This window comes from Giraffa tippelskirchi, chromosome 12, assembly GCF_054371585.1.
Source record: "Giraffa tippelskirchi isolate mGirTip1 chromosome 12, T2T-mGirTip1v1.2.pri, whole genome shotgun sequence".
Classification (NCBI taxonomy): Eukaryota; Metazoa; Chordata; class Mammalia; order Artiodactyla; family Giraffidae; genus Giraffa; species Giraffa tippelskirchi.
This window is the reverse complement of record NC_137286.1, coordinates 119,455,409-119,469,459: the sequence shown is the minus strand read 5'-3', so window position 1 is coordinate 119,469,459 and position 14,051 is coordinate 119,455,409. Positions and strand designations below refer to the sequence as shown.

The following is a 14,051-nucleotide window of genomic DNA, read 5'->3' as shown; positions in this document are numbered from 1 at the left end:
CAACTTATGTATAACTGTGGTTTTCTAGTTTATGAAGGCTACATAGAGAATGTTTTCTATTGAGACATAGGCATGATCAAGATGGTCACATTTAACAAATATTTGTGGGATTAACTTGAATTCAACATTAGTTTCAATATAAGCATCACACTGATAGGGAAGGTCATTAAACTTTAAAGTGTGTTCCCAAAGAATGCTGTGGCATCTCCATTTCAGAACATCTTTTAAATTGGATAGCTAATTATCTGTTTAGAATAAAAGCAGAGGAATAATTCTGAGCACTTCATAAGGACTCCTACAGTTCTGATTTAACTTGTGTGCTTTGCTTGTGTGTAAGCTGGAATCAAGATTGCTGGGAGAAATATCAATAACCTCAGATGCTCAGATGACACCACCATTGTGGTAGAAAGTGAAGAAGAACTAAAGAACCTCTTGATGAAAGTAAAAGAGGAGAGTGAAAAAGGTGGCTTAAAACTCAACATTCAGAAAACTAAGATCATGGCATCTGGTCCCATCACTTCATGGCAAATAGATGGAGAAACAGTGGAAATAGTGGCAGACTTTAATTTTTTGGGCTCCAAAATCACTGCAGATGGTGACTGCAGCCATGAAATTAAAAGACGCTTACTCCTTGGGAGAGAAGTTATGACCAACCTAGACAGTATATTAAAAAGCAGAGACATTACTTTGTCAACAAAGGTCCATCTAGTCAAGGCTATGGTTTTTCCAGTAGTCATGTATGGATGTGAGAGTTGGACTATAAAGAAAGCTGAGCACCAAAGAATTAATGCTTTTGAACTATGGTGTAGGATAAGACTCTTGAAAATCCCTTGGACTGCAAGGAGATCCAGCCAGTTCATCCTAAAGGAAATCAGTCCTGAATATTCATCGAAAGGACTGATGGTGAAGCTGAAACTTCAATACTTTGGCCACCTGATGTGAAGAGCTGACTCATTTGAAAAGACCCTGATGCTGGGAAAGATTGAAGGCAGAAGAAGGGGACAACAGAGGATGAGATTGTTGGATGGCCTTACTGGCTCAATGGACATGAGTTTGAGTAGGCTCCGGGAGTTGGTGATGGACAGGGAGGCCTGGTGTGTTGCAATCCCTGGGGTTGCAAAGAGTCATGACTGAGTGACTGAACTGAACTGAACTGAAGCAAAGCACTAAATCCATAACTCGGGGGTAAAATAACACATACATAAGATAACTAGGTAGGAAGAAGCTTCTCATTTGAAATCTTGATTTTCCTCTAATCAAAGAGTATATGATAGTCCTAGTTCTCCACTATCATATTTCATATTAAAAGTAATGATCACATATATGCCTAAGAGTGCTCACTATGTATTGCAAACCCATTGTCCTTAGGAAAAATCAATTCTGGGGAAGAGGAGATAGAATAAAAAATATATAAATATATATATATTTTTTCAAAGTGACTACATGGAGAAAATATTGTTCTAGAACAAATAATATCAATAGGAATTAAGAGTTTCAAGCTAAACTATGATTATAATTATACTGTTGGAAAATTTTTCTTTTCTGGCTGGTGAATACTGCAGTACACATTTGGTATTCACCTCTCCAGCATCCATTATCCCCCTGGAAATTTAGGTGACATTGATCCTACTTATACCTCCTAGTATATAACCAGATGGCTCTGATTGGCTTGTTCTAATCTGCACATCTCAGTCTCCCTGTCCATAACAAATGAGCACATAACACAATCAGACCAATGAGAATGTGGATTCCAGAAGAGAGTTTCTTTTCCTCTGGATAGTGTGGTGATTGAGATGTAAAGGCTGACACTGCTGCAGCCGTTTTGCCACTAGGAGGGAGAGCCCAGATCCTCTCAAGATGAAGCTGACCAGCTCTGAGTTCTTCAGTTTCCTCATCTTTAAAACAGATATGATAATAGCACCCTTGTCTGGGTTTGTTGTGAAACTAAATTGTTTAATTTACATAAGATGCTTAGGACAGGAAGTACTCAATAAATGATCATTTTTATTAGCAGATAGAGTGTATTTCCTTTACTTTAACAAAAAGCATCATTTCCCTTCTTTGAGCCCAGTGTAACAATTTTGGGGACCTGAGCTGTCTGGTTAATTGTATTTAACTCTTTAAACCAGTGGTACCCAAACTTTTTGGCATCAGGGAAAACAATTTTTCCATGGACCAGGGGGAAGGGGGATGGTTTCGGGATGATTCAAGCACATTACATTTATTGTGCACTTTAATCTAATGCCATTGGTGATATGTCAGGAGGTATCAGTTCATGACCTGGAGGTTGGGGACCACTGCCTGTTTTTTCTCCTCTTAGGCGAGCTCTATACTTAAGTGATCTCTGCACAGAATTGGTTTTGCCAGTAATCAATTGTCCATGTCAGCATTTAAATAATCAAACCTTAAGGACTGGTCTCTAAGTGCCATTTATGAACTTCTAGTGCCTGCAAAATCATCTGATCCTTCCTCTTGGACCCGGAGCTCTGTCCAGGTTTTGCAGAGAAGGAAGAGTTGTGATGCTGTTCCCTGGCAGTGCCCACAGGCGGGATGTGTTTTCACATGGGAGCTGACCTGGGGCATCTGTTGAGCTCAGTTATGAGTCTGAGCTGATGAAGGTTGGCATATGCCTGTGTCTGGGAGACCAAAAACTGTGCATGCAGGGGCTTTTGTACTGTTCTTGCTAACCCAGTAACATTTTTCCCTCTAATATTCATGTTTATTTACTTATTATTTAAAGATAATAAAATGAGCAAAGAGAAAATAATGGTCATCAATTGTAGAGGCTACAAATAATGAACATTTCTTTGAAAAACAGCCATTTCATTTTAGTAAAAAAAAATTGTCATTTTTGGTTACATTTGATGGGACAAAGATTTGAGATATTTATAGATATTCTTGTGGAGCTTAGGAAGCAAGTGATAGGAACCATGTGGAGATACGTATGTTTAAAATGGGAAGGATCTAAAACAGGTTATCTGTGGATAGAGGAGTAGGTGGGCAGAGGGTGAGACTTTAAGGAGAATTTCCATTTTTCACTCTGTGGACATTTGCATGGTATGAATTTTATTTTGAAGTGATTTTATGTATTGCTTGTATAATTTTCAGAATTTACAATATCAATAATTCCATTCAAGGGAAGGGTTATATTTTCTCTGATTACTTATTCAGATCAGGTCATTATAATCATTCCACGTGTTTGTACATGAGTCACCTGATGATTCAAGTGAATTCAGATGATTAAACTTAGTGAAAATATTAGTCACTCAGTCGTGTGCTACTCTTTGTGACCCCATGGACTGTAGCCCACCAGGGCCCTCTGTCCGTGGAATTTCGCAGGTAAGAATATGGGATTGGATAGCCGTTTCTCTCTTTCTCCAGGGGATCTTCCCAACCCAGGTCTCCAACCCAGGTCTTCTGCATTGCAGGCAAATTCTTTACTATCTGAGCCACCAGGGAAACCCAAACTTAAATATTGGATATAAAGCTAACTCCTTATTTATGTTTTTTATGCTACATGATCTAGGTTTCTCAAAGACCACCTTGCCTACTTCAATACTGTAGACGCTTGGACTGTATTTACATCTGCGTTGAATATTTTGCCTAAGAGGTTTGTTCTGAGATAAAACAGCATGTTGGATCTCCTGTATATTGATGACTCAGCTTTCACCACTTCCGGTTGAATGAGACTCACTCTGCAAAGGAACTTTGCAGCACCCTCACATTCATGGCAATTAGAACTTTCTGCTGCAATTGAATCTAGCAGCTCATGGAAAGCAGACATTTCATTTCAAGCGAGGGCCCAACCTTTTAGTTCATAACGTGGAGAGAGTTTGGCCCAGTTGCTCAGGGATTTCCAAAGTCCCTGATTACACTTGGGGAGCAGGATGGGGACTCAGAGCCAGTTCTTCTGGCTCCTTCTGCTTCCTGACACATGGTGAACTGAGAAGTCACCCAAAAGTCAGCCTGCTTGCTTCATTTGCATCCCAGACGCCAGAAACAAAGTTGAACCATATGGGCCTTGGGAAATCCAGAGAATAGGAAATGAAATTAGTGGCATAGAATGTGGTATAAATAAACAATAACATGGTGGTTTAAACTGAGGACTATCTTACCTCTGTGTAGCAGTTTGAAAAGATTATTTTTTTTCTGCTTATAAAAATAATACATGTTCAAGACTTCCCTGGTGGCCCAGTGGCTAAGACTCCGTGCTCCCAATGCAGTGTACCCGGGTTTCATCCCTAGTCAGGGAACTAGATCTCGAATGCCACAACTAAAAGCCTGCATGCCACAACTAAATATCCTGCATGCTGCAGCTAAGACCAGGCACAGCCAGATTTAAAAAATTAATAATACATGCTCAACTTAGTACACTTTTGAAAGTATAAAGAAAAAAATCAAAATTACTCTTAACCACTTTGTCAAGAAATGTTCAAGATTAGTATTTTGGAATCACACACACATACATATGTATAATCCAATTAGATCATATTGCATACATAATTTTCTCTCTGGGTGTTTTCATTGCATACTATATGATGAGGACTTTGCCATATCATTGCATGTTCTGCAACACTATGGTTTTTATTTTTATTTTTTTTACACTATGGTTTTTAAATGGCTAAAGAATATTCTCTTGTTGTTCCTTTTGGTTTTTGTTACATGATGAACCATTAGAACAGGATGATGTGGCATAAACCCTGGTATAGAATTAAAAGAAAGGCATGCTAAGGTTTGGTGCTATGATCTGATCTGGAGTGTCAGCGTGGAAGGATTGGTGACGGCAGCAGCTGAGAGCTGTCAGTCCTTTCCAAGCAGCAACATGAGGGCGTTTAGCGGCAGATGACAGATAGTCAATTCAAAGACATACACTTAAGAGAATGTAATAGCTTCTTATTTTGTCCCCCTCTTCAGCATCTATTTGTAATGCTAAGTACCATTTAGGCCACAGACTGGTCAGCCCAGGTTCCCACAAGATAAAGTACTCATCTTGGAAGTGCGTGCACCTGCATGCTAAATTGCTCAGTTGTATCCGATTCTTTGTGACCCCACGGACTGTAGCCTGCCAGATTCCTCTGTGCATTGGATTCTCCAGGCAAGAGTACTGGAATGGGTTGCCAGGGGACCTTCCTTTTCCTGGATCCTCCTCCAGGAGATCTTCCTGACCCATGGATCGAACCCTCCTCTCTTATGTCTGCCTGTATTGGCAGGTGAGTTCTTTATCACTAACGCCACCTGGGAAGTGACTCAGATGCCAAACTGATGCTCCAGGCACCGATTATCCAGCCCACTTGGTCACCCCTTGGACAATCAGCCTTTAGACTACATCACTGCTTGTCACTCTTCCACCAAAAGGAGGACAATTAAAAGAGGAATGGGTACAATTTCAAACAGTCTGCTTTGTTCCATGTCAATCAGTTCTGCTAAAAGGTGTGTTGAAAGTTGAGACAAAGTGTTCGAAGGGCTTGCCTTCCTTTGCTTTGTGTTATTCCCTGTTGCCATGGACAATTGGGAACCTGCAGAGTAGGAAAGACCCCCATAACCTGAGTGATGGAAGTCAAATCTGGCATTGAGGCTGGTTTATCATTTGGGGCTGTGGAGCCCTATGTGATTAAAGAAAGAGCTTCTCTACTGAAAAGTCCCGGGAGAACAAGGCTGGGACAGCGATGATACCCAGCCTCGCTCTAGTGCTCTGGATACAATAATGCTTTTCCTTCCCTCTTCCCCTATATCCCCAAATTTCTAGTATTAATTCTAATAAATTAAACAGAATTCAGGTAGGGAGAACAGTACTTCAGGTGAGCAGAGAGTTTCTGTAACAATTCCCGGAACTGTTCCTAGGACTGATGGGTACTCACAAGGTACTGAGAGCAATCAAGATGCAGCGTCTTTTGCTTGTTTTGTGTTTTTGTTGCGGGTTGGGTTGATGAAGAACCTGTTGCCAGCAGGGTACCGTTTCCTCCTGTGCAGAAATGCCAAATTTGCAGTGCTTAGTTGGGGGATGAGCTCGGGATGTAATTTCTTCCTTCCCCAGCAATTTTCTGCCTGCCTGCATGAAATGCTAATGAACATCTCACATATGACAGAGCAATGAGACGTATCCTTATTTTACAATTTTTGACAGATTCAACTTGACAAGTCTAAGTCTTCATGTGATGGTGACAAGGCACTTGTAGCAGACCTCTCTCCCACCTCCTTCAGATTTCTGCCCTGGATGGATATTCCTCTCCCCACACTGACCCCACGTGTTGTGTCTCTGACTTGAGGTAAGCTCTAGATTGCCATGGCATCTCTGTATCCCGTCGCTTCCCACCAAGCCTCTGTGTCCAAGTCTCCAGGGAGAGTCCAACTCTGGCCAAAGCAAATCTTGAACTTCAATCTCAGATCAACTCAGATACTTATTACAAGTTGTGGGTGAGTAGTATCAAGTCAGATTTTATTTATTTATTATTTTAACTAATTGGGGGTGGTGTGTGAGTGTGTGTTATTCGCTCAGTCATATCTGACTCTTTGCGACCCCATAGACTATAGCCCGACAGGCTCCTCTGTCCATGGAGTTCTCCAGGCAAGAATATTGGAGTGGATAGCCATTCTCTTCTCCAGGGGATCTTCAAGACCTAGGGATCGAACCTGGGTCTCCTGCATTGCAGGTGGATTCTTTACCACTGAACCATCAAGGAAGACCAGTTTGGGGTGGAATAAGGTGCAAATAGGGAGTTTAAATGCTTGTGGGATACAGGTTAAATGCATTGATGATTTTATAATTTTACCATCAAATACATAGACTTGTGGGGGGACTGAAGTGAAAACAGAGCTTCCTTTTAGGACTAGGCTGATTGATGGTGCCAGTGGAGAGCTTAGTTTGGGGGCCTTCCTTTGTGGAACTGGTTGCTCTGATACTCTTGCCATATGTACAGGAGGGCCCCCCACAGACCATGAGTGACAGAAGTACACATGTGCCTGAGGCATGGAGGATGCAGTCTTGGTAACTGCAGGGACAAACAGAGATGCTGCTTGTGGAGAAGTCTTATCTCAGCACTGACTGATGAGGAGCCCCAACATATGAAGTTAGGTTTCATCCTGCTTCCTGCTTGCACTCCCAGGCTGCCTGCGGCCGTTGGGCACAATTTCTTTCAACTGTGGAAGAATGAGAGAGTCCAGAGAATGGACAGATTTTGTAAATAAATGATACTCAGAAAGATCTGGGCCTGGGGATACATTATTCCCCAGCGTGAATCCAGCTTGTTCAGGGTCCCCTGGTTCTGAGGTTTATTTCAGGCTCTGAGTTTCCTTATCTCTGTTCCATCTTCACCTTATGCTCTCCTCATTCATCTTCTCAGTGACCTCAGAAATTCTAGTGAATGACATTAAGGTTACCATCCAAAAGTCCACGGCTGCAAACTATACCAGCTAGAAGGCCCTTTGATCAATAATATATCCGGAAAAAGATGTATTTCCTTTTTTGTTCCTCTTAGTTTTCTTTCATACAGAAAAGAAACTGAAAGATACCACAACTGGATAAATAACTTGGAAATAAACTCACCTGATCTCAGAATAGCCTTGGGTAGTGAACTCGGAATAATTATAAGTACTAAGAAAGATGAGTTGGAAAGGTCCTCTATCAGAGAGAGCTTTAATAGTTAGAAAAAATGTAGTAAATTAGCTTTTGTGGTTGGGATAGCAAAGGCCAAGAAAGTTTGATGGAGCATAATGAAAGTGTGAAGAATATAGATTGGGTTGACATGCATGGGCTGGATTTAAGAACACCAGGCAGGAGACAGAAGTGGAAGCTTATGAATCTATTGACTGTATTGCACAGAATCTATAGAATTATCCTCGCAGAAGAATAAGGATATAAAATATGAACAGATTCAAAAAAGGCTTAGACACATAACAATAATGGTTATAAAGGCAGTGATGAGTGCATGGAGGGTAAATTTCTACCCTTGTTTTTAATATTCTAAATATTATTTTGAACTAATCAAAAAATACACTCTTTTGTTAGAATAAGAATGTACATATATGTATAACTGAATTGCTTTGCAGTACAGCAGTAATTAGCACAACATTGTAAATCATATTTTAATAAAAAGGAAAGCATCTCTAATTTTATCTTTTATTATTAGAAACAAAATATACCCTGTTACACAAAAAATGATCATGGAAAATTAAAAAAACCAACTTGGAAACATAAAAAGGAAGAAGAAAATATTAATCATAGTCTCACTTTACAGATTTTTACACATTTTAACATATTTGCTTTCACATTTCCACACTATTTAAAAGTTATCTTACATAGTTGTGAGTTTGCAATTTTTTATTCTTTTTTTATATTTTTATTTAAGCCCAGAGTTTTTTTTGTCTCTAGGAAGTCTTTACTTTAAATGATTTTAAGATGCTGTTGACTGTAGAACACATTATTCTACACACTACTGTGAAAGGAAAAAGATGTTTTCAATTAAGCTATGACACAAAGCCTTCAGGATCTCCTGAAACACATTTGTTATTTACACGAGCCTTTTGATGCTTTGACATTTCTTTCATCTCTTCTAAGCATTTGGCAATTCTTTTGCCTAAGAGTTGCACTACTTAGCATGAAGGAGATGCTTCTTGTGCATATTCCTCAGAAAACAAAATGTAACACCGTTTCATCTATTTAGGTTTCTTAAAACACATGGTTTATTTTTTCTTTGGAACAAAATATGAAATAGTGATCATTTCTCCTATGATGAATATTTGCTTCACCAATATAAAATTTACCTGCTGCAGTTCTGTTTACATGGTTACACAATAACTTTTCATCTCAATATTGAATCACTGTGTTACTTTTAAATGGCAGTGAAAGCAACACGTGTAGTACCAGCAATGTCCATCATTCAACAGAAGTAATGACAAGATGAACATCTGTGACCAAGTTAATGCTCGCCTGCTACTTCGTGGCTATTGCATGGCTAATGGGGTAATAAAATGCTAGCTACTATAAAACATATTCCAATTTCAAATATGTTAAAATGGAGAAAGGTGAGTCTTAGTATCAATGAATGCACCTGAATTTAATTGACCATTTTGTTATTCTTGGTCTTTTATTTATAAAAGACAAACGTTTCTTTTTTTCTTTTAATACAAACTTTTCTTTGCATTTTTGATTATTTCTTTAGGATAGATTCTGAGAAGAGGAAATATTCAGTCAAAGGATGGATGTATTTTAAGGTTTTGACATACATTTCCAAATAGATTTACAGAAAAGTAGTTGTACTTATATAGTCTTATGAACAATGTTATTTCAGCTTCAAAAACTTGGCTTTATGGAGGAAAGCTATGAGAGGTAGCCTGCAGGGTGACACCAAAGATTCAGAGTGATGACATGTGGCTTTGAGACTCTGTCTTACAAGATTGTACCTCCCACCTGCTCTTTTGGACCACATGTTCTTTAGATGACTGTAATATCTCACAAAGAAAACCACCATGAGACTTTCTGGATTCCATGAAGAAAGGAAAAAGTTTTACATTAAATCCAGGTCAGTATCATGTAATATTGAATCCCTCTATCAACATGAATTATCTTATATATTAAATTATCTTGTATATTTAATCATTTAAAATAAGGCACATTCCTTTTGATGCAACTGTTTCCATTTTTCTTGAGCTGATATGTCTGATCTGTGTGACTTTGGGACTTTGCCTTGCAGATGCTTAATGTGGGTGGCATCCAAATGCATGTCAAATGGAATATTGCTAGATGTTAATTAAGAGCTCAAGAGAAAACAGGAGGGTCATATATCTTCGCATTATGGATGAAGGTCATAGTAGCAATTGGACTGAATTCAATTCAAGAAACGTTTATTGAGTTAACTCAGCATGCACCAGCTAGTGTTACAAAGTGGTCACTAAAACTGCTGGTCTTCCTACCCTGGTAGAAGAGCTTATAACCAAGGGGCAACATCCCTTGTCCCAACTTTCCTGAAGTGAACCTTCATCTTCTGTTACAAAATCTAAGTATTTGAGGTTTGAAGGAGGTTGAAGCTGGAAGTGGACTGTAAAATGTATGAACTGGGTGAAAGAGTTTTTCTCTTTCTTATACAGTATACAGTTCTTTGTTGTTGTTTAGTCACTCAGTCGTGTCCAGCTCTTTGCCATCCCATGGACGGTAGTCCACCAGGTTCCTCCTTTCCATGAGATTTTCCAGGCAGGAATGCTGGAGCAGGTTGCCATTTCCTTCTCCAGGGGAATCTTTCTGACCCAGGGATTGAACCTGTATCTTTTGCATTTGCAGGTGGATTCTTTACCACTGAGCCACCAGGGAAGCCTCATACGGTTCTTAGAGTTCATTAATTGACTCAGTTTTTTCACTCATCATTTTGTTTTTTGGTTTTCTTTCCTTCTTTTTTTTTTTTAAGTTCTATGGTATGCCGAGCACTGTTGATTAGAAACTCTTTGTCAGTTTCCGTGATGTCCAGCTGAGTGTGTCACCAATATGATTTCCTATAATTCTGAGAGTCAAACAGAATCCATCTTCTTTTGGTTATTTCAGGACCCCCAAAGGTCCATGTCTTCTTCCAAGAATTGAAACGCTGCCTGCGTTTGTGCCTTGCTCTTCTCTGGTGCCTTCTATCTGCATGTCATCCTGGGCACCCTCAGAGGTGGTGTGATATTGTGGAAAGTTATGGGAATGTGGAATTACAAGAACTAGGTTGAAATTTGTTTCTTCTACTTAGCTGTGTGTGATCTTAGGAAAATTGCTTAATTTTTCTATTCTCATCATTTTCAAAGCCACTTTATGATTTCGATATTATTATACCCAACAACAGACTGGTTCCAAATCGGGAAAGGAGTATGTGAAGGCTGCATATTGTCACCCTGCTTATTTAACTTATATGCAAAGTACATCATGAGAAATACTGGGCTGGATGAAGCACAAGCTGGAATCAAGATTGCTGGGAGAAATATTGATAACCTCAGATATGCAGATGATACCACCCTTATGGCAGAAAGTGAAGAAGAACTAAAGAGCCTCTTGATGAAAGTGAAAGAGGAGAGTAAAAATGTTGGGTTAAAGCTCAACATTCAGAAGTTGGCTTAAAACTCAACATTCAGAAAACTAAGATCATGGCATCTGGTCCCATCACTTCATGGCAAATAGATGGGGAAACAATGGAAACAGTGAGAGGCTTTTTTGTGGGGGCTCCAAAGTCACTGCAGATGGTGACTGTAGCCGTGAAATTGGAAGATGCTTGCTCCTTGAAAGGAAAGCTATGACCAACCTAGACAGCATATTAAAAAGCAGAGACATTACTTTGCCAACAAAGGTTCGTCTAGTCAAAGCTATGGTTTTTCCAGTAGTCATGTATGGATGTGAGAGTTGGACTATAAAGAAAGCTGAGCGCCGAAGAACTGATGCTTTTGAACTGTGGTGTTGGAGAAGACTCTGGAGAGTCCCTTGGACTGTAAGGAGATCCAACCAGTCTATCCTAAAGGAAATCAGTCCTGAGTTTTCATTGGAAGGACTGATGGTGAAGCTGAAACTCCAATACTTTGGCCACATGATGCGAAGAACTGACTCACTAGAAAAGACAGTGATGTTGGGAAAGATTGAAGGCGGGAGGAGAAGGGGACGACAGAGGATGAGATGGTTGGATGGCATCACTGACTCGAAGGACATGACTTTGAGTAGGCTCCAGGAGTTGGTGATGGACAGGGAAGCCTGGCATGCTGCAGTCTATGGGGTCGCAAAGAGTCGGACACGCCTGAGTGACTGAACTGAACTGATACCCATTTTACACTTGAGGAAAAAGAAGTTCAGTTAGGTTAGCTAATTTTCCCAAGATCTAGGGTTAAATATATGGGGCTAGACTTTAGCGTCCATGCTTAATGACTCCTTTATGTCAGTCATTAAGAGCTGAACACAGTATTTGGTTCATAGGAAATCCACTATAAAATATAGTTATGGTTATGGTTGTCATGGCTCAGAACCAAGATAATTGGTGCCTGTGAAAGCTAAGAAGCTTCAGTTGTGTCTGACTCTTTGCAACCCCATGGACTGTAGCCCACCAGGCTCCTCTGTCCATGGGATTCTCCAGGCAAGAATACTGGAGTAGGTTGCCGTGGCCTCCTCTAGGGCATCTTCCTGACCCAGGGATGGAACCTGCATCTCTTAAGTCTCCTGCATTGGCAGGCAGGTTCTTTACCACTAGGGCCATCTTGGAAGCCCAAGATAATAGGAGTATTTACTAAAAGTAGAAGCAAAATCTCCTTGGCAGACCTGTGGTAGAGTTATTTTGGTATAGAGAATCATTCTCATTCAACCTCTGACTCCACCCACATGTAAGGCTAACCTTGATTAGAGTGGTAAATGTCATCTGTAATTGAAAGATCTAATTTTTATAATTCTACTTCTGCTGTAAAGAAAAATTACATTTTTGACATTTTAAGTTAATGTTCCAAATAGTCCTGGATTGACATATGTGGTATGAGGGGCCTTAAACCAAGAGCTGAAATATAGAGATGAATTCTTAATCAGTGAGTTATGGGTCTGGATAAAAGGTTAAAGTTAAATAAAATATCTGCAACTGGTGCTGTTTTGAGGGGTTGAAAATTGTTCCTTTTCTACATACATTTTTAAAAATAGGGCAAAATCTATATAGATTTTCATATATGGCAACACACACAAAATTTTTGGCTAATGATGTACTGTTATCTTTTCTGTTCAGCATGGAGAAATGCAATCTACTTTCCTTATCATTTTCTCCCTAACATATTAGCATTTCTGAGGTTAATCATCTGTGACATCTTCTCAAGCTGCTCTTGTTTTACACTCACAGGTTTCATTTATTTTTTATCCACCATAGAGACATATTGTCCTCAGTTTTTTGGTTGCATTTAGGTATGGGATTGTTGTTGTTCAAGCATTGTGTTTCAGGATCGTTCCCCTTCTTTCCCATTCCATTATTTTTTTTTAAGTTGCCTATTGCATCTGAAATAATCTGTACATTTGGGGAGAGGATTAAAAAACCATAGCAAAAGGTAGAGCAAAAACTATTACAATTATTTTTCCTTCTATGAAACAGAATAAAATCTCATTTTTCTATATAATTGTGACCCCAAATCATCTGATTTGAGTAGACAAACCGGATAGTGACTTGACCATGAACATATCCATCCTCACAAATCCTTGGGGAGGGTGAAAACCTTGTGATATGACCAACAAAATGTGTGTTCTGCTTGATTTTCCACAGAACTATGAAAGTTCAATTCAGATAATGTTTATCAATGGAGCCATTTAAAAAAAGTTTTTTTCAAACCCACACCAAGTAAAAATAAACTTATGCAGAAGCTGCTGGCAACACCTGATTGTGGCTTTGCAGATCTGCACCAGCATCGTAATAGATTCCAAAGCAAAGAAGGAAATGGAAGATAAAATCTAAATGAACATACTTCTGTTTTTGAAGGAAGTAGAGAAGAAAACACATAGCTTCACACTGACATAAGCACTTATAAACATGCAAGAAAATCAGTTTTGTTTCTAGAGTATATGTCAGTTCTTTTGACCTGAGAAAGGTCAGACTTCAGGCCTGGGACCTAACTGGAATTATTTATTGTTTATGATTTAGTGTTTTATTTATTCATTTTTCAGAGTTCATTACTCTTCAAAGTCAAATAACAATAATGAATGAAACTAACAAAATATTGTAAACCAACTACATTTCAATAAAACATAACAATAGTAAAAAACCTTTTTCTTTCATTTTACTCCACTGTCAATGAGACTGTACTATGGATGTTTTCAAAAAGAAGTAAGTAAATTTGAAAGTTTAAGACATTGTACTTATGGCTCAGTGGAAAGAATCCGCCTGTGATGCAGGAGATGCAGGTTCAATCCCTGGTTTGGGAAGATCCCCTGGAGAAGAGCATGGCAACCCGTTCCAATATTCTTGCCTGGAAAATCCCACAGACAGAGGAGCCTGGCAGGCTACAGTCCACGGGGTGGCCAAGGATCGGACGCGACTGAGCGATTGAACATGCACGCACTCATCTGGAAGGGTCTATTCCATCAT

The 14,051-nt window shown here is 39.4% G+C and overlaps 1 protein-coding gene across 1 annotated transcript in view; it reads left to right on the top strand.

Annotated features, from left to right (window-relative positions):
• LOC145528649 (uncharacterized) overlaps positions 1-10,991 on the top strand; it is a 199,145-nt gene extending 188,154 nt beyond the window's left edge. Inside the window, exons 8-10 of the mRNA XM_081547297.1 lie at positions 6,125-6,266; positions 9,288-9,518; positions 10,274-10,991. The gene's annotated coding sequence lies outside the window, so the exon portion shown is untranslated. The remainder of the gene's footprint in view (positions 1-6,124; positions 6,267-9,287; positions 9,519-10,273) is intronic.
• Positions 10,992-14,051: the final 3,060 nt, after the last annotated feature.